General features: G+C 37.6%; 1 protein-coding gene across 2 annotated transcripts in view; it reads left to right on the forward strand.

Moving 5' to 3' along the window:
* The first annotated feature begins 311 nt into the window (after positions 1 to 311).
* LOC5564667 (glutamate receptor-interacting protein 2) overlaps positions 312 to 18,487 on the forward strand; it is a 141,364-nt gene continuing 123,188 nt past the window's right edge. The window contains exons 1-2 of one of the 2 annotated variants that reach the window (XM_021839180.1): positions 312 to 697; positions 10,590 to 10,968. The gene's annotated coding sequence lies outside the window, so the exon portion shown is untranslated. The remainder of the gene's footprint in view (positions 698 to 10,589; positions 10,969 to 18,487) is intronic. The other variant, XM_021839179.1, reaches the window with a different exon arrangement.

The following is an 18,487-nucleotide window of genomic DNA, read 5'->3' on the forward strand; positions in this document are numbered from 1 at the left end:
TAAAAAATCAGAGCATCCATGCGACAGAGCGGTCGCTCTCTCTCGCATTCTGTCATTCTCTCTCCCCTCCTTGGGATGGTTTTCCACTTCGCTTTTCCAACCATCGGCTGCTTCGCCTTCCGTTTGCTGCGATGACGACGATGATTGCTGATGATGATATCCGCGCTTGGCCTACTCTGGATGGTACATCTCTCACTGCTCTCGTCGAATCGTATGGAAGGAAAACTCGTGAGAAAATCGCTCACTACTTTATATCGTTCGTTCGTTCCGTTCTAAAGCTAAACGCGCGTCGCATCGCAGTCTCGCGAGGATTTTGGCTTCAGTCAGATAAATTTCGGCACTCGGTCGGCGCGGAAGGAAATTTCGCCAAGTCGCGCGCGGAACGTTTTTATAGTTGAACGAGTGTTTGTGTGAGTGTGCGCACCTTTTGATGGCTGAGGCGCACACTTTATTTTTCCTCCCGTGATTAATTAGTGGGGATCTTTCTGCGCAAAGAATTCGGGTAATTTCATCAATATCAGTCGGGAAAGTGCTTGATTTCGGTGGGATCGGATTACAGATGGACATCGGGAGTGCGAAAATCATGCGGATCGAAGAAGTTGAAGACGATCGCTGAAATAATTTGTGAAGAAGCAATATGGTTGTGGTTGTGTGAAGGGTGATCGTGACACGGAGTGTCACAACTGTGCGGGATTTGGTGTGTACGAAGAGATAGCGAAGCGTGAAGATGTGCGAAGCGATCAGTTTTTCCTGTGGTTGTGAACGGTGAAAACGTTTTCCCGTGCGGATTAGATGGTGTTTTGAAGAAGTTCGACAAAGGGTGTATTTTTTCTAAGAAAAATTAAGAAGTGATGTTTTGGATATTTTGAATTGAAAAAGGGAGAACCAGTATACTATTCTGAAACGACATTAACATGTTGCATATTGTCCTATCTCAAGTAATCATAATGCTTAAGCTGCAATTTACGCATATAAACGGTGTATTTTAAACCAGCATTACTTTTTTTTTAAATTTCTTCATTAGTATCATTACACAACACTATCATCCTAGTTTGGTAACACAAATCTAAGATTTTATTACCATTTTGTTAACAACATATTACATTTCATTTGCCGTTGCAGTTCAGATTTTTTACAGGTGAGTTGATTTCACCTTCTTATAAGAGAAAAAAAAAAACGTTTTGAATATACTTAACCTAACTTAACCTAAACATGGCTAGTATTACTGTATAACTACAGTCAATGTTGATTGAAAGTAGGGAAGGCTCCCACAAATTCCGAGTAAGTTATATGCTTAATATGTCTACTGAGGTCCTTTCTCACTACAAATGAACTTTAATGGTACTTATATAGTACTACTAGCTTTATTTACACCATGTGTATGCATAAATTACAGCTTCAGTAATTGTCACTTGAGATATTTGAAATCAATCCAATGATACTAGTCCATATTCACTCGAATTTTCAAGAGCACAAATCTAGTGTTGTGTTGAGCGTTGTTGCCTCTCAGCACAATTGATCGAGTTTCAATTCTCATAGTCGCGGTGGGTCGCGAAGAAAATTTCAATTTGTTTTTATTTGGACTTTACCAATTTGGATTGAACCTAAATTAATGACATTAAAAAGATTATAATATCATATGCGCTGTGATTTACATGAACTTTTACATTTTGTGATCAAATTGCGTATCCGACCTAGTGACAAATGACTATGAAAGTTTCAATACGAAAATCAATTATTAATCATTTTTTCCTGATCGGTTGCGAGGAATATACATGTCGACTAGGTGGGTCGCACACTCGAGAAGTTTGAAAACCTGTATTCAATAAAATATTTGAGGTGTATCTCTCTTGAATATCTGTAACGCCTGAAAGAAGATATACTACTGAAACAGAGCCTGCTTCTCAGCTAGTGTTGTATGAGCACTTTGACCAAAGACAGTAGAGGGGGCTCAGAATTGGTACCACTTCTAGTACCGTAATCCGGGGCAAATTGATCATTATTTTATAACTTTTTGTTGTGTGATCCTTCGGAATTCATATCTTGTCAAAAAATTTCGACAAAATCAGTACTCCATCAATCTTCATCAGTTTATTTAATCGTCTTTTATTGAAATAATATTTAACATATCATAAAAATAGTTTATATATTAAAAAATGAAAATTACACATTGGGGCAAAATTGATCACCATATAACAAAGCAGGTTTAAGAATAAAAAAATAATCTATCTACTAAATTTGGATCTCCTGAATCTGAAAATGACGTTAAAATTCTTACAACTTGAGTATTTCATAATTTTTAGGGGTCTATTTTGTAATTCGAGCGAATTTTCGTGACTCGTCTGTAGTCATTGTCGATCAAAGTAAGCTTGCATATTTCAGATGTCACCCGTCGACTCCCATAGTCCATTTTACGAAACGGCAACACTGATGATATTGCACGTTACGACACCGCCTTCTGTCAAATTTTTATTCATAAAATGAGCGATCAGCTGTTCAAAAACGTCTCGTAAAATGTAATACTATAACAGTCACATGCTAGGACAGGACGTGACAGCTCAACTAAGACTGCTCCGTTGTTATTCAGCCGATAACCTTGACGATACAGAAGCCAGTGCTACCAGTATCCTTTTTAAGCAAATCTTGTGATCAAATTCAAATATAAAGGCTCATAATTTGATTGTTTCTTGCACGCTTTATTCATTTAGCGCAATAAAATATGCTATATTTATAAACTAAAAACAGTTTAAAATTCAAAATCGGCGATATTTCGGGGAAAATCGACACAATTTCGATTATATTGGTCTCAATGAGGTATTTTTATTTATTTAAGCATTATAGGAGCACTTGCTTTGATCTTTACATCGAACATAAATGAATTTGAAACAAAAAGATTTCATTTAAAAATTCCAAACTTTTGATAAAAACTCTAATTTATGAACTAGCAACACGGCCGGGCTAGCAACAAAGTGCCCTGTTGCAATCCAACTGAACGATGTGAAAGTAGGCCTTTGCCAAAACGACCAATGAGAAGTGGTCTTTTTTTTTTGTCAGGCAATTGGTTTCATTTTTGTACTTTGTCCTGTCACGTCTTGTCTTAGGTCACATGGAGTGACAACTGTCGATAAACTCGAGTGACAGAGCCAAGCCGAGCGAAATTTTAGGTCGACAGTGACTCCAGTCGAGTCGTTTTTGATCGACTCGACTTATAAAATAGGACCCTAAACTTTGAAAATCTGCCTAATACGCCTAAATGTAGACAATTGTTCTTGTAATAAGCACATTATTTGAGAATAAAAGGTTTTATGAGTTAGAAACTATACTTACCAAGCTGTATGACATCACAAATGAGTTCAGTAGTTCATACTTAAGCTGACACAACATTTCAAACACTCAAAGTTAACATGTAGGCATAGTACCAGTGAATTGTTTAGCACCAACATTTCCAACTGTATTGCTTACACCTTCAAAAAGTTTGAATATTTCTATGCAAAACTGATCCTAATAAAAATGAAATAGTTCAAAATCATCATTAGACATCTATAAACGAGAAAACACGGAGCGTCTGTGGTGCAAAACAAAACCTTCAGCATCCTTGGGAGGACATGTTTTTTGCTACCGACCTGATCAGATTCACCCCAGTGATCAATTTGCCCCCGGATTACGGTACGGTGTTTAGACAGAACGGACTAGGTGATATTTTGGCGTTCTAAAGATTCGTCAAGGATTCTACCGATTCAGATTTTTTCCGTTGCTATTTTTATACAGATGTTTCCTCCTATAGATTAGGTCTATCATAACAGCAAATAAAGCACATATATTGATATTTTCAGGATTCTGAATTTTCGTATCAATGATGCGAAATCTAAGATTGTTCGCATGTAAGGAGAATGCTTTTTTCGCTTCCTCACGTGAACATCTTTTATCGCTCACACTAATTTTTCCTGGAGCTACGATGGAGGATAACCGAAAATCACTCCACTCTGGGGATAGTTTATTTTTCATTCCATCATATTTTCGCTCACCAACTGCTCCCGAGAATTATCACTATGTGGATAAATAAACAAAAACTAGTGCCGGCGACGTGATTCGAACTTATAACATTGCTAAAAACAACCGCGATGTGTGCACGCTAACCATGCTACCACACCAACTTGATGAAAGGAGTGGTTAATAGGGTCCTAAAGCCCTGTCCCAATTTTAGTGCCAAACGCTTAAGTTTAGGCCAAAAACACATGTTTACTCAATTTTCTAATGTTTTCCGTTGGTTTAAGCCCAAATACATTTTTTTTAGATTTTGTCACAACCTTTGGCTTAAACTCAAATTTTAGGTGTATTTTGTTTTCCGTGTCCCTTACGAAATGTCAGATACGAACAACCCCAGTGGTCGAACTAAAACCCCTGTGGTGTTTTTGTCGACTAAGCGAACGTCAAACATGATCAAAAGTGTCAAGGTTCATTTATGGACTAAATTTTTAAATTAAAGTTTAAACATGATATAGCCATTATTTGAGCGGGAAAAATTGCTAAAGTAGTTAGAGTAACATGCTCTTTCGTGTTATTAAATAAAAACAAGATTTCATTAAAAATTTTAGGACCCAATTTGGTGCATAAAAGCAACTGCTGCTCGTGGCGATGGATACAGGAAAAGTTCTCCATGGATCGGAGAAGGAGTAAACAAACTTCTCACAGCTGCGGAAAAGTGCAATAGGGTCCTAAAATGTTTAATGAAATATTGTTTTCATTTGATAACACGAAAGAGCATGTTACTGCAACTACTTTAGCAATTTTTCCCGCTCAAATAACGGCTATATCATGTTTAAACTTTAATTTATAAATTGGGTCCATAAATGAACCTTGACAGTTTTGATCATGTTTGACGTTCGCTTAGTCGACAAAAACACCACAAGGGTTTTAATTTTAACACTGGGGTTGTTCCTATCTGAAATTTCTGAAGGAACACGGAAAACAAAATACACCCAAAATTTGAGTTTAAGCTAAGGGGTGTGACAAAATCTAAAAAAATAGTACTTAAACAAACGAAAAACATAGTGCATGTCGCATTACTCCATTTCCATTGATAGGTAATGAAGTATCGATTTCTGTACAGTTCTTGTTTTGATTCCTCAGATATTGATAAAAATCGACTATGATGAAAAGGTACCGCTAAAATTTTAATTACGAAAAGATCCTGAATCGACCGGAAATCGAACCCAGAACTTTCAGCGTGTTTTTTCTTTGTAGCGGATTTTACCACTAGGCTAAGGAAGGGCCATGTGAAAACTACATGCGTATCCAGTGATGTATCTGACATGCATGAATAAGATCTAAATATTAACATTATGGTTCACTTCCAATTTTGCCATACATACGTTTAGCGACCCGTTTAGCATTACCAAGAGTACCATCCGTTGACGAAAATTGTGATTAAACCATGTTTTGGTTGAATCCATTTGATCATACACTGGTTTGACGTCAACTCGATGACATTTCTCATTGTTTAGATTTTATATTCCTAGAGTTCAAGCCCAACATTTGAAAACGTACTATAGAAAACATCGTGCAAAGTAATAAATGGAAAAAGGTTGACTTATTTAATCTGCCTCTTCTTAACTATTGACGAATAAATGTGAGGTTAAATTTCGTAAAATCTATTTTGAAAACTTAAAATTGGTGCCTACCTGTCAACTTTAATTGTGATGAAAATATAAGAAAAATGGTTTTATCAGAATCTTGACAAATTTTCTATCATTTGGGCTAGTCAGAAATAGCAAACCCTTTTATTCGTCAATAACCTTTGGTGAATGGCGTAAACAGTCAGGCGCTTTATCTCTTCTAATTAGGACTTGACACGTGAATCACTCGGTTGCTTTTGTGAGAAAAAAAACAATAATTACTCCCAAACGGAAGCGAGTTTCTTCACTCACCAAATTACGCATTTTTTAAAGCTTTAAAAGCGTTTCATAGACTACTTTGGGGCCTTCCTTAGCCGAGTGGTTAGAGTCCGCTGCTACAATGCAAAGCCATGTTGAAGGTGTCTGGGTTCGATTCCCGGTCGGTTCAGGATGTTTTCGTAATGGAAATTTCCTTGACTTCCCTGGGCATAGAGTATAATAGTACCTGCCACACAATATACAAATGCGAAAATAGCAATTTTGGCATAGAACGCTCTCAGTTAATAACTGTGGAAGTGCTCATAAGAACACTTAGCTGAGAAGCAGGCTCTGATCCAGTGGGGACGTTAATGCCAAGAAGAAGAAGACTACTTTGATGAGATATTTGAATTGAAATCGGTAGAGCCAGAAAACCAGTTTTGTTTGAACCACCCAATGTCTCCGTAGGAAAATGCTCTAAATCGATTAATTTAAGATATACAAAAAAACTTTTTTAGCAAAGCTGCTTGAAATTCAATGGTCTACAACTTTGCTGAAGCATGTGTACTATAATTTCTACAAATAAGAAAGTTAGTTACACCATTTCCATGAAAACGTGGACCTCCGACCTCCCTAATTTTCAATAACACCAAAAAGGGCCTAACCAATATAAACAACTTTGTGGAAGACCGTTTTCGTCTAATGTTTCATTCTACAGCTCAAATCTTACCAGCTCCCATATTGAGAGAAGTTAAGAAAGCCAATCAGCATCCTAATGATTTTAACAAGCATCTCTTCTGTAATCCACCAATAAACTTAACAGCAATTCAACAATGAGTTATTAAAGAATTTATCATGAATATTGCCATGAATCTACAAAGGATCGCAGAAGACAAAAGACATGTTTTGCCGGGAATCCGCCAAAGTTTTTTTCAATCTACACAGAAAAAAATCCGTTCTCGTATCCGTGAACAGCAGACGTGAACTCGTCAACAAGCAAAAATACATCGAGAACTAGATCATGTATCTGTGACCAATGATGGTAGTTCACGGTGTATTTTTGACAGTTCACGTTTCCCAGAACGCTTTTTTGAGCGGGGATTCGCTGGTTGGAACACGACTGCCTTCCATCTAACGAATCCGACCCGTTAGTTGGAACGACTGACAGCTGGTGAAAATGCTCCAGACTAACGCATCCGGAACGCAAATCGTCACGAAACGCACATATACATACACATTTGTTCTATATATGGAGATTTCAATGCGACGGTAGTCAGACGTCAAAGTTAGTTTGACATCTTCTCCTGACATTCGAGTGCTTTTTAGTTGGATTTTTTTCAACCAGCGAACATTCAACGATCGAGTCATTCCATGTAGAGGACCCCCAACGAGCGAATCCCCACTGTAATAATCTGACACATAATAGGGTCCTAAAGGCCTGTTGTAATTTTAGTGCCAAACGCTTAAACGACTAAACGAACGTCAAACATGATCAAAAGTGTCAAGGTTCATTTATGGACCCAATTTTTAAATTCAAGTTTTAATATGATGTAGCCGTTATTTGCCGGGCCCAGATAGCCATAGCGGTAAACGCACAGCTATTCAGCAAGACCAAGCTGAGGGTCGTGGGTTCGAATCCCACCGGTCGAGGAATTTTTCGGGTTGGAAATTTTCTCGACTCCCAGGGCATAGAGTATCTTCGTACCTGCCACACGGTATATAAATGCAAAAATGGTCAATTGGCAAAGAAAGCTCTCAGTTAATAACTGTGGAAGTGCTCATAAGAACACTAAGCTGAGAAGCAGGCTTTGTCCCAGTGGGGACGTAACGCCAGAAAGAAGAAGAAGCCGTTATTTGAGCGGAAAAAATTGCTAAAGTAGTTGCAGTAACTTGCTCTTTCGTGTCATTAAATAAAAACAAGATTTCATTTAACATTTTAGAACCCAATTTGTCAGAATCGTGATATGAATAGGGTCCTAAAGCCCTGTCCCAATATTAGTGCCAAACGCTTAATTTTAGGCCAAGAACCCATGTTTACTCAATTTTTTATTGTTTTCCGGTAGTTTAAGTACAAAAAACATTTTCTATGTTTATTTTAGATTTTGTCACACCCCTTGGCTTTAACTCAAATTTTGGGTGTATTTTGTTTTCCGTATCCCTTGCGAAATGTCAGATAGGAACAACCCCAACTATTTTTGTCGACTAAGCGAACGTCAAACATGATCTTAAGTGTCAAGATTCATTTATGGACCCAATTTTTAAATTAAAGTTTAAACATGATATATCCGTTATTTGGGCGGGAAAAATTGCTAAAGTAGTTGCAGTAAGGTGCTCTTTCGTGTTATTGAATAAAAACAAGATTTCATTAAACATTTTAGGACCCAATTGCCCACAAACATTGTTTCAAATCGATCAATGATATGGTTGTGAGAACGAATTTTCGTTAAGACCAAAGAAAAAATATAGAAATATATTATGGATCCGACAGAAATAAGGACAAACATTTTTTTTAAATATATTTATTTCTCAATCTCCAAGCGTCGCGAGTAATATTTGAATAGTGCGCTGTGTTCATAAACATCGTAAGAATGCAGCGCCTCACATGTCATTATGACAGTTATGTCGGGAAGGAGTCACACGTCGCGTGTCCCACACGCGCATTCCGATTTGGTGGGCGCACTACAATAGTCGGACTCAGAATGAGTACTACATTTGATCCCTTGGTACTGCACTCGGTACCCAAGTTTGACAGATCGCAGTAAACTTTTCACAGCATTCTAGATTTTGATCTATTACCTCATGTGCTATAAAATTTTGAGCAACTGCAAAAATCATGAAGGTCTATATGAGCCTCTGTACGTGCCATCAATTCTTTTGTTCTCATGACTTTTACTGTGCGCCGTGTGTTGGTGCTGTCTCGCTCACTCTTACGGGCAACTTGAAAACAGGGCGCACAGTAAAAGTCAAACGTTTTATATTATGCATAGGCTCATTTTGTCTTTTTTTTTTGACAATGATTCAAGATAAAAATTGAATAGTGTTTCTACGAAAAAACGTTTTGAGAACGGGTCAACTAATGTTTATAACCATGCCATTGCCGCATTCATCCAGAGCTCCCAAGTACTTTTTTGAAGTGAGAGTTTATAAAAGCGTTCAAATGATTGAAATGAAAAAACAAATGAAAATAAAATTGTTGTTTTGGGGAGTTAGAGTGCCTATGTCTTTATTTTATTTTATTTTTTGGTGTAACGGTTATTTATTATCGAGGTTCGGAAAATTAAACAGAAAAAATTTGGCTACCTACAATAGAATCACTAGTTGCCGAAGCCGCGAATCGTCCAATTTAAATGAATTGTCTGAAATTCAAGTGAAGCTTGTAATTGAATGACTGTACTCGTTGAGGAAAAGTTGTGAACATCTTTCACTGTCTGAAAGTCTGCCTCGAACGTCCCGACCCGAAAGTAAACCATTTACGTTTGATCAGTCTCGAAGAGTGCAATCACGCGTGTTTTGTTTTCCTTCGAAGCAAAACAAAACTTATCTTTTCTCGTATGCGCGTTTTCTTTTAGCCTACTTGGATCCGCGTGGCGCGAACAAACTGTCACAATCAATTTGCTGAATGAAAAATTCGTGTAAAATACTCATCGAAGTCGACGTACTCAGAGGCGTACGCAGCACCGAAGGAGATGGACTTTTTATGTGTGTGTGGGTGGTGTGTCGCCCCCTCAGCAAAAGTGTGGTCAATTGCGGGCCAAGTTAATTAATGCTCAAGTCGTTATAACGAAAAGACCGAACGCCAAAAGTGGATCGCTCCTACTTTTGAATACGATGGTTGGTCCATAGACATACAGACGTAAGTGCTAGATGAATTATAAATTTGCAATATAGTCTCGCGAACAGTAACGCCTAATCCAAAATAAAATAAAGACTGTTATGTCCCTGGCAGATGCCCAACATATTATGGTACACGAAGTAATAGACCAAAATCTAGAATGTTGTAAAAAGTGGATTGTGATCTGTCAAAAATTGGGTACCAAGTGTAGTACTAGAAGTGGTACCCATTTTGAGCCCAACTACTACGTGTTTGGTCTAATCTTTTTCTAATAATTAAACATGGAAAGGTGTTTGTATGTCACGAGTTGGCTTGAGAGGGAGTTAACGGATTTCCATAATTCTTTTATTGTTGCATTCGAAAAGGACTACGACGTGTTCGTACTTAGAACAAGTTTAGGGCAGTCTTTGGATTGGTCGAAATTCAAGAGAAAATTAATCTGTAATTTTGTATAGGATATTGCATGTCAACATTAGAAAAAGCTCTGTTTTGCTGTACGATGAAAATATCTCAAGTGTTTCGTCTGTTTGCCTGTGGAGGTACCTGTCGCCGTCGCTTTACATTACGGTGCGTCGTCGTCGCGTTGTGACGATTCTTGACGAGAGGACTTTGGCTGGCTGGCTGGCGGACGGTTATGAAATCTTCGACTGTGACTCTGACTGGTAGTGATTTTTCCGAGAAGGGTCTTAAAAATAGACATTTGGCGCTTTATAGGTGGAAAATTATGACAAACGGGACGAGGGGCAGATTGAACGATGGTCGTCAAGAAAAAAAAATGGGAAAACACAGGGAAGACTGATCGCGAACGCCATTTGAATGGGGGGATTTGTGGTTTGTGTTTTGAGTTTTTATCTAAGAAAAAGAAGTAATTTTCCCACTTACAGCAAGATTGAAGATTCATTCATCGTGTCAAGCGAACATTGTAGTACTAGAGCGCGGTTGGACAACAATGGCGGATGAAAAGCGGTTTTAGCAACATGGCGGCCTGAAGCGATGAGTGCGCGTCGGTTTTGACAGCCCACTAGAACAGAAAAAAAACACCATCAGAGTAGGCGAGGGTATTCAAAACAAACAGTGTGTAGTGATTTGTCGACGTGGCCGCGGGCAGAGGGCTGCTAGCTGCCAGCTTTAACGACCGGATTTTATGTGACCGCGCGAATAAAAGTGGCGAATGAGCTATTAAAAAAGGAGATTGCGATTTTTTTCGTGCCATTCGCAAATCTGTTGACGGATTGATTTTTCAACTGGCGTCGAGAAACCGGGGTGAGTTCAGCGAACAATAGCTTCGAAAACGATAGCGGAGTTTGGGGCAAGTAGGCCGCTCGAACTTTTTAAAACAACGAGAAAACATATTATTGCTTTGAGTTCAATAATATTTTCCCTTATAGTTCCGAATGCAATTCACAAAAGATAATGAAAATTGCTATATTTTTTCACGTATTTTCATTAGTTTCTACCAAATATCAGTGGATTTTTCTTAGAATTCACGGTTTCATTGCAGGGAGTGTCGACTCACGGATGCATAAAAAAAAGTATGAAATTTGACTAACGAGTTTCAGTTTGTTTGAAACCTATATTTTTTGAGCCAAGTGATGCCAACAAAATCATAATAAATACCTAGGGGGTGCGAACTGGATATCAACAAGCAGCCAGGCTGCTGTGAAGCTAAAATTTTCTTCAAAATGATCCGAGTATGCCTAGGAGTGTGCGGCCATTACTTCGTCACGCTAAAAACTGCTATACATTTTATGTGACACAAAACTATCAACTGTTGAAAAAACGTTTACTTGGTCTTATTGATGCGTAAGTTTGTCAGAACTTTTGTGAAATATATGTTTTACTAACATACGGTCAGAAACTATGTGATTCAGCTAATTTATTGAACTAATTGCCTGCATCAAACTGCAGAAGCTTGGTGTTTTGTATTTTGAGTGTGCATCTTGAAAATGGTTTCCTGCAAGACAAGCAAACAAACAACGGTTAGCACTGCTTAGCTTAGCTTAGCTTAGCTTAGACTGACTACACATATCAATGGTTGCTATTCCGTGATTGACCGAAGTCAGTGAAAATGCACAAAGAATCAACTAGAAGTTCGGCTGGGATTGGCCATAATCTTCTTCAGTGTGCATAATTCAGTGCCTCTATTTATACATGGTCAATAACGGCGCCGGCCACGTCCTTGCAGTCAGGTGGGATTGGGGGAAGGAATGTTAGTGTGTAACCTTTGCTATTTGGAGACCGTGTTTGCCTCTGCATCTCCACAAAGGTTACTGGGAGGGATGTTTGGTCATGGGAAGGATCGTTGGGTCACAGGATTCACTTTGATAAGCGATTAGACCATGATAAATAATTATTTGTGAGATATAAACATGCTTATATGTAAATATAATATTTTCATTTGAACAATATCTATTTAGAGAAAAATTATGCCGTCACTTGAGGTGACGAACCTTTCAAAGTTTGTTGAATAAAGTGAACCTTTCGGAAGTCTACACTTGAAGTGTCGAACCATTCAAAGTTTTTTTTTAATTACAAAAATAAAGGTAAAAAGAATAAGGTGTATTGAATAAAAAAAAATTAGACATAAATAATTTATGAATCACAGTTTATGTCGACACTCACAGTGACGAACCATTCATATTTTTTGAAAAATCATATTTACGTCTCACCGTTGTAACGATTGAAGGTGCAGTCATACATATTTTATAGATTAGAAACAGTAGCATGAAATGAGCTCACCAATTGATCCGTCATACTCGAGCAGCAACAATCCTCTTTCAGCTTCACTCGTTTGCTAGGCTATATAAAAGCATTCAGAGAAAAAAGGCATGCGACCCGTGAGGGAAAACAACTGACGGCTGCTCGGGCTTTCTTAACGCACTGCCCAGGAGCAAGCGTCAACGTCGAAAGATCGAAAAGGACTAATCGAAAGCGGCACTTTATCACTTTACTCGATCGACGCGCGACATATTTGACCCTGCCCTCATCGCCGGCCCCCGCAGGAGCAAGCGTCAAGGTCGGAAGATCAAACACAACTCTCAAACAAACAACGGTTAGCACTGGTAGAAAAATTTGTTTTCGAATTGAATGACCAAAATGTTGGAGACCGCACCCCTCAGATAAATACTTAATCAATAAGTACAGTGGTGATTTCTCTAGTGTAAAAGGGGAATAGCTGACACACTCTAAAAGTGATTGTTTTTTGATATTGAATATGATGATATATTTAGACGTAATAAGCACTTTATTCAAAGAAATTTTGGTCTACATCGAGATTTCACCGTTCTTTAGTGCTAATATAGTGTAATATTACACATATTTATCGTAATCTGTGGTAAAAAAGCATTTCCAGGCCAAAACGCAAACTGCGCAGACGCTTCACACTTAGAATAAACCGTAGAATAAATCATCGAATTTTAACTGTGAACACCAAAAAATATACTTTCCTGTGATATCTACTATTAGGGCCCATTTACAAATTTCATAACGCTAAAGGGGGTGGGTGGGTGTCGTCGTGGTGTTACGGCTCATACAAAATTTGTAAACTATTCATACAAAAAGCGTTGCGAGGGGGTGGGTGGGTGTCGAAAATGGCCATTTTTGGCGTTATGAAATTTGTGAATAAACCCTTACACCGACAAAATCCGTGAAATTTACTATTTTACTGATAACAAATAAATTTATTGTAATCCTGTGAAATACAACAGATGAACGAAAATAACGAAATAATGACATAGGGTAACGGTCGTATTTTGGACCCGCTAAGGAAGTGATTTTACATTTTTGTCCCAATTAATTAATTGCACAGCGTAACCAAGTCAAAGAACATACCAAAATGTAGAGAAAAACTTCCTCTACGAGATAAAAATGCCCATACGGTCATGTAGGATCCAAAAGACGTCGAAAATAATTGAGTTGTGATGCACTGTTTTTCATTATTTTGGACACACCAATACATTTTGGACCCTCAAAGTATATATTTTGGACCCCCGGCATTTTTTTTATCGTTTGGCGACAAAGTCCACGGCACTGGTTGTATAATATGCTTGCCCATAGTCTAATCATTCGATTGACAATGGAAAAGCGAAGAAATTCTACGCTTTTAGTTCAGAAATTAGAAAAAAGTTTTTGTTTACATTTGAAAAATTTCTGACGTCTTCAATTTCTGTCTGTAACGTGTTGTAACGGTTGCATGGATGAACCGATTAAATTAAATTAATTTCAGATAAAATAAACACATTTTCCATGCACAAACGCTTGTTGCAAGTGCGGAATAGTCCTATCTTTCCAAATGGCATGCGGATTATATTGGTATTTCGATTTAAACTGGAAAATTTACAGGAAAATGGCCCAGGGGGTCCAAAATATATAGAAGTCCAAAATATATTGGTTACCCTAGTAGTCGCAGGTCCGTCCCACTCGGGCTCAGATTGGGTACCACTTCTAGTACTGATCCCTCGTATCGGGCGAAATTGATCCCTATCCAGCTTTTTACGCTAGCTTGCCATAAACTTTGAATTACCCCTTTTTGACGTTCCTTGTCTACACTATAATGTTTTTATGGTTGAATCTAAGCAAGCTTTGCGTTGCTGAAAAATTTTCATGTTTATGCAAACGAACGTCAAAAAAATCCCTCATCCAGGTAACAAAAATTTGAAAGTTTTATTACGAATTTTCTGCGTTTAATACAGTTCAATACTATTATTTGCCATTTTAGATTTATGATAAGCAGCCATGGACTGGTGCCTGTTAATTCTCGATAGGTTATTTTGAGAATTAAACAACGTGAATAAATGTTACGAACTTTACAACGAATTTAGTTTGTTTGGCAGTGCTCTAGTGATCAAATACTAATATTTTTTTTAGATTTTTCTGCAAGGCGTACCTTGGACGACCTTTGAATGAATTTATGGAGTTCGGAGCTATTCTCGTTTATAGAACAGACCTTCAACCCTACCTTCCCCGGCAGTTACTGAGCCTTTTTTGAATACAAAGGAATGAAACATTTTTTTTAACAACCAAGTGATCCAATAGGTAGATAGACTGTACTCCACATTTGGTTTACACGGCGAGTCACTTAACTCGGGTCTGGAATTGTCACCTCGCTATACGAGACCGAGTTTCTCATCCCACTCGCAGAATAAACCCAAAAATAACAGCATGTGTGAATGACAGAGACCTGGACGGAGATCTATATTTGAACATCTCAGACCACTTTGAAAATATCCATGTAACTTTTAATGTATCTCCTCTTCCGTGAAGTTTCCGGAAGGTTATCAAAAATATAACGGCCGAGGTTGGATTATGTTTGTTGATTGTGTTAATCAGAGTATAGAGCCAATAACGATGCATAAAATGCTGTCCTCTCGAATTTCTTTATCTTAAATAATTAGGTCAGGAACGCTTTTCTCGTGTCGATGCCTAATATAAATAGAAAGAAGTTCGTAAAAAACTAGGTGAGTTTTGTAATATAAAAAACACAGTTGCAAAACAAACCCAGTGAAAATATTTGACATTGCAATCAACAATCGAAGAGCATGGCCTACTAAGACCTAACTATAAAATCGGTTGCCAACAAATGTCATAGTCAAATCACCCCCCACAGTTTTATAGCTAGCGTAAAAAGCTGGATAGTACAAAAGGTACCCAAGTTTGACAGATCGCAATACACTATTCACGGCATTCTAGATTACCTTAAGAGCTATAAAATTTTGGGCAACTGCAAGAGACATAGAGGACTTTAATGCGTCTTTGGTAGTCGGGCCTAGTATGGGTACCACTTCTAGTACTACATTTGGTCCCTTGGTACTACACTTGGTACCGTAATTTCGGGCGGAATTGATCAATTTTCATGGTTTTAAGAACTGTTTTCTATAATGTTGTCTATATCAAACAACTGAATTCATCAAAACAAGTGCGACGGTGATCGTCAATAAGACTCTCACAACAACAAGAACAAAGGCGAATTTTCGTTTGTTGTTTTCATACGGAAACGGTTTCTATACGAAAACAATCCATATGAATGATTAAACGTCAAATTCCCTTATAGCACATGTACCGAACTATGATTTTAGAGCTAAAAATTGTGTCTAAATCCCATTTCTATGTAACAACACAACATTCGACAAGGGGGTGACCCATGTCACATAAAGACGTTTCGCATAAGGACGTTTGGCATAAAGCAGTTCCATATAAGAAAAGGTAGCATTTTAAAGAAGGCGTATAATTCTCATTATGCCAAACGTTTTTAAGCGAAACATCCTTAGGGATGGTACACAAATTATGTCACGCCAAATTTCAACTTTTTTGACCCCCTCCCCCCCTTTATAACGTTTTTTGTATGAGTCCTCCGAAATTTTTGTAAGACTTGTCAAGCTTGGCTTGACCACCTACCCCCCCTCGGAGAGTGACGGAGAAGATCGTGAAATTAAATGATTCCACTAGCAGTCTTATCATCAATGTTTAAATACTCAATGATTTTATGTTGAAGAGCATAGGAAAACAACTTGAATTTTCAATCACGCTTCCTTCAGTGTGGCAAATTTTTTGCACTCTTCTCTACCAATGTGCGGTTTTCGGTGACAGTTGATGACAGGTTCGCAATGACTTTTGGGAGCTTGCAATCAAAGCCAGCTGTCTCATCTCTCTCTGGTTAAAACAAATGACGTTCATTTGACACAGTTTGCTTTGATATTGATGATATTCTATTTGTAAGAAGTAAAAAAATTCACCCTACCGATCATTTTCACCAGAATTTAACCAATTTTGACAGATCGCAGCACATTTTCCTGCAAATTTTCCAGTTTAAATCGAAAGACCAATATAATCCGCATGCCATTTGGAAAGATAGAACCATTCCGCACTTGCATCAAGCGTTTGTGCATGGAAAATGTGTTTATTTTATCTGACATTAAGGTGAAGCGGCGTGTAACTCAAAGAATCAATAGAATCATCATTGATGTAACAGTAGTAGTGTCGCCTTTCCATGTATATTTTCAAAACAAACAAACAAAAAATATAACATTTGTGTTAAGCATATTTTTATGTAAACACATGGGAAATTTAGTAGATTGACGAATATTGGAAATCAAAATCAACTGTTCAATCGTACATATCAAAAGTAAACATTACAATTCAACGGAATTTCTCTGTTTTTTATTGGATTTATCGCATATTTTTGTTATGCATCGGTACGGTTTATGTTTACAAGGGATGACGGTGTTGCCAGGTGATTGGTGACAGATTTTTCTAGCAATTGTTATATGCTTGTTTCCGGAACAATTGCTGCAAATTATAAAAACTTATCATTTTGCAAATAGTTTTCCATCACAAGATCACTGATTTCATAAAATTTTAATGATTTTTGTGATCAATCCACATTAAATGCTATGATTTTACAGATAACAACTCTGACATCACTGCGCTCAACGATCGCGATGATTGTGCACACACGATAGATGCGTCTCGACGCATCCCGACGCATCGCACTGTGGAGCTTTTCAATTATTTTGGGTGGTCCAAATTGATAAACACTTGGTATGATTTTATGCTTCGTAGAGATGGTTTCTGTAATTTGAGAGAATCGAAAAACAAACAACGTATGAGTTTCAAGTTTCTATGCTTTGCCCAACCTGTCTGCACTGAAAATTAATACAACAGAAAAAAAGTTGGATATTTTAGACTATAAACACAGGCTTGTCTCAGTGTGCGGTGGCGGCGTCGATTCGCAACAAGTGAAAACCATCGCCATAATAATTTTGAGTGATGCGGTTGATAAAACTTTATAAATATTGAAATCCCGGTGGAAATGTGTTCCTTTAAGGAAAGTGAATAAAAGTTTTGTTTAGAGGAAGTGTAGTGAACGCAATATGGAATCCAAAACACAAATGCTTGCCGCTGAATTACAATCGAAAAGGTAGGCACCTCCTATTTACCAGTGAAGTTGTGTGAGGCAATGAAATGTGGCATGAAATCGGAGATTATTTTTGAGAATATAAATCTCATGTATATTGTCGCTAAATTGATAATGCTGTATCTGAAAGTGTTGATTAAATATTGAAATACCACCTGAAGCATTTTTCTTCGCATAAATTATCCATTAAATCAGGTGATAAGCAGTTATATTTCATCGATGTTGCAAATACCAATACTATCATAACAATATGTTAATGATTTTGGAAGAAGCCATTTTGTGATGACGCACCAAAAGGCCTTAATTTAATTCAATCGGTTCATCCATGCAACCGTTACAACACGTTACACACAGAAATTGAAGACGTCAGAAATTTTTCAAATGTAAACAAAAACTTTTTTCTAATTTCTGAACTAAAAGCGTAGAATTTCCTCGCTTTTCCATTGTCAATCGATTGATTAGACTATGGGCAAGCATATTATACAACCAGTGCCGTGGACTTTGTCGCCAAACGATAAAAATTTGCCGGGGGTCCAAAATATATACTTTGAGGGTCCAAAATGTATTGTTGTGTCCAAATTAATGAAAAACAGTGCATCACAATTCAATTATTTTCGACAACTTTTGGATCCTACATGCCCGTATGGGCATTTTTATCTCATAGAGGAAGTTTTTCTCTACATTTTTGTATGTTATTTGACTTGGTTACGCTGTGCAATTAATTAATAGGGACAAAAATGTAAATGTGTAGGGGCCTTCCTTAGCCGAGTGGTTAGAGTCCGCGGCTACAAAGCAAAGCCATGCTGAAGGTGTCTGGGTTCGAATCCCGGTCGGTCCAGGATCTTTTCGTAATGGAAATTTCCTTGACTT

Source organism: Aedes aegypti, chromosome 1, assembly GCF_002204515.2.
Source record: "Aedes aegypti strain LVP_AGWG chromosome 1, AaegL5.0 Primary Assembly, whole genome shotgun sequence".
NCBI classification, from domain to species: domain Eukaryota; kingdom Metazoa; phylum Arthropoda; class Insecta; order Diptera; family Culicidae; genus Aedes; species Aedes aegypti.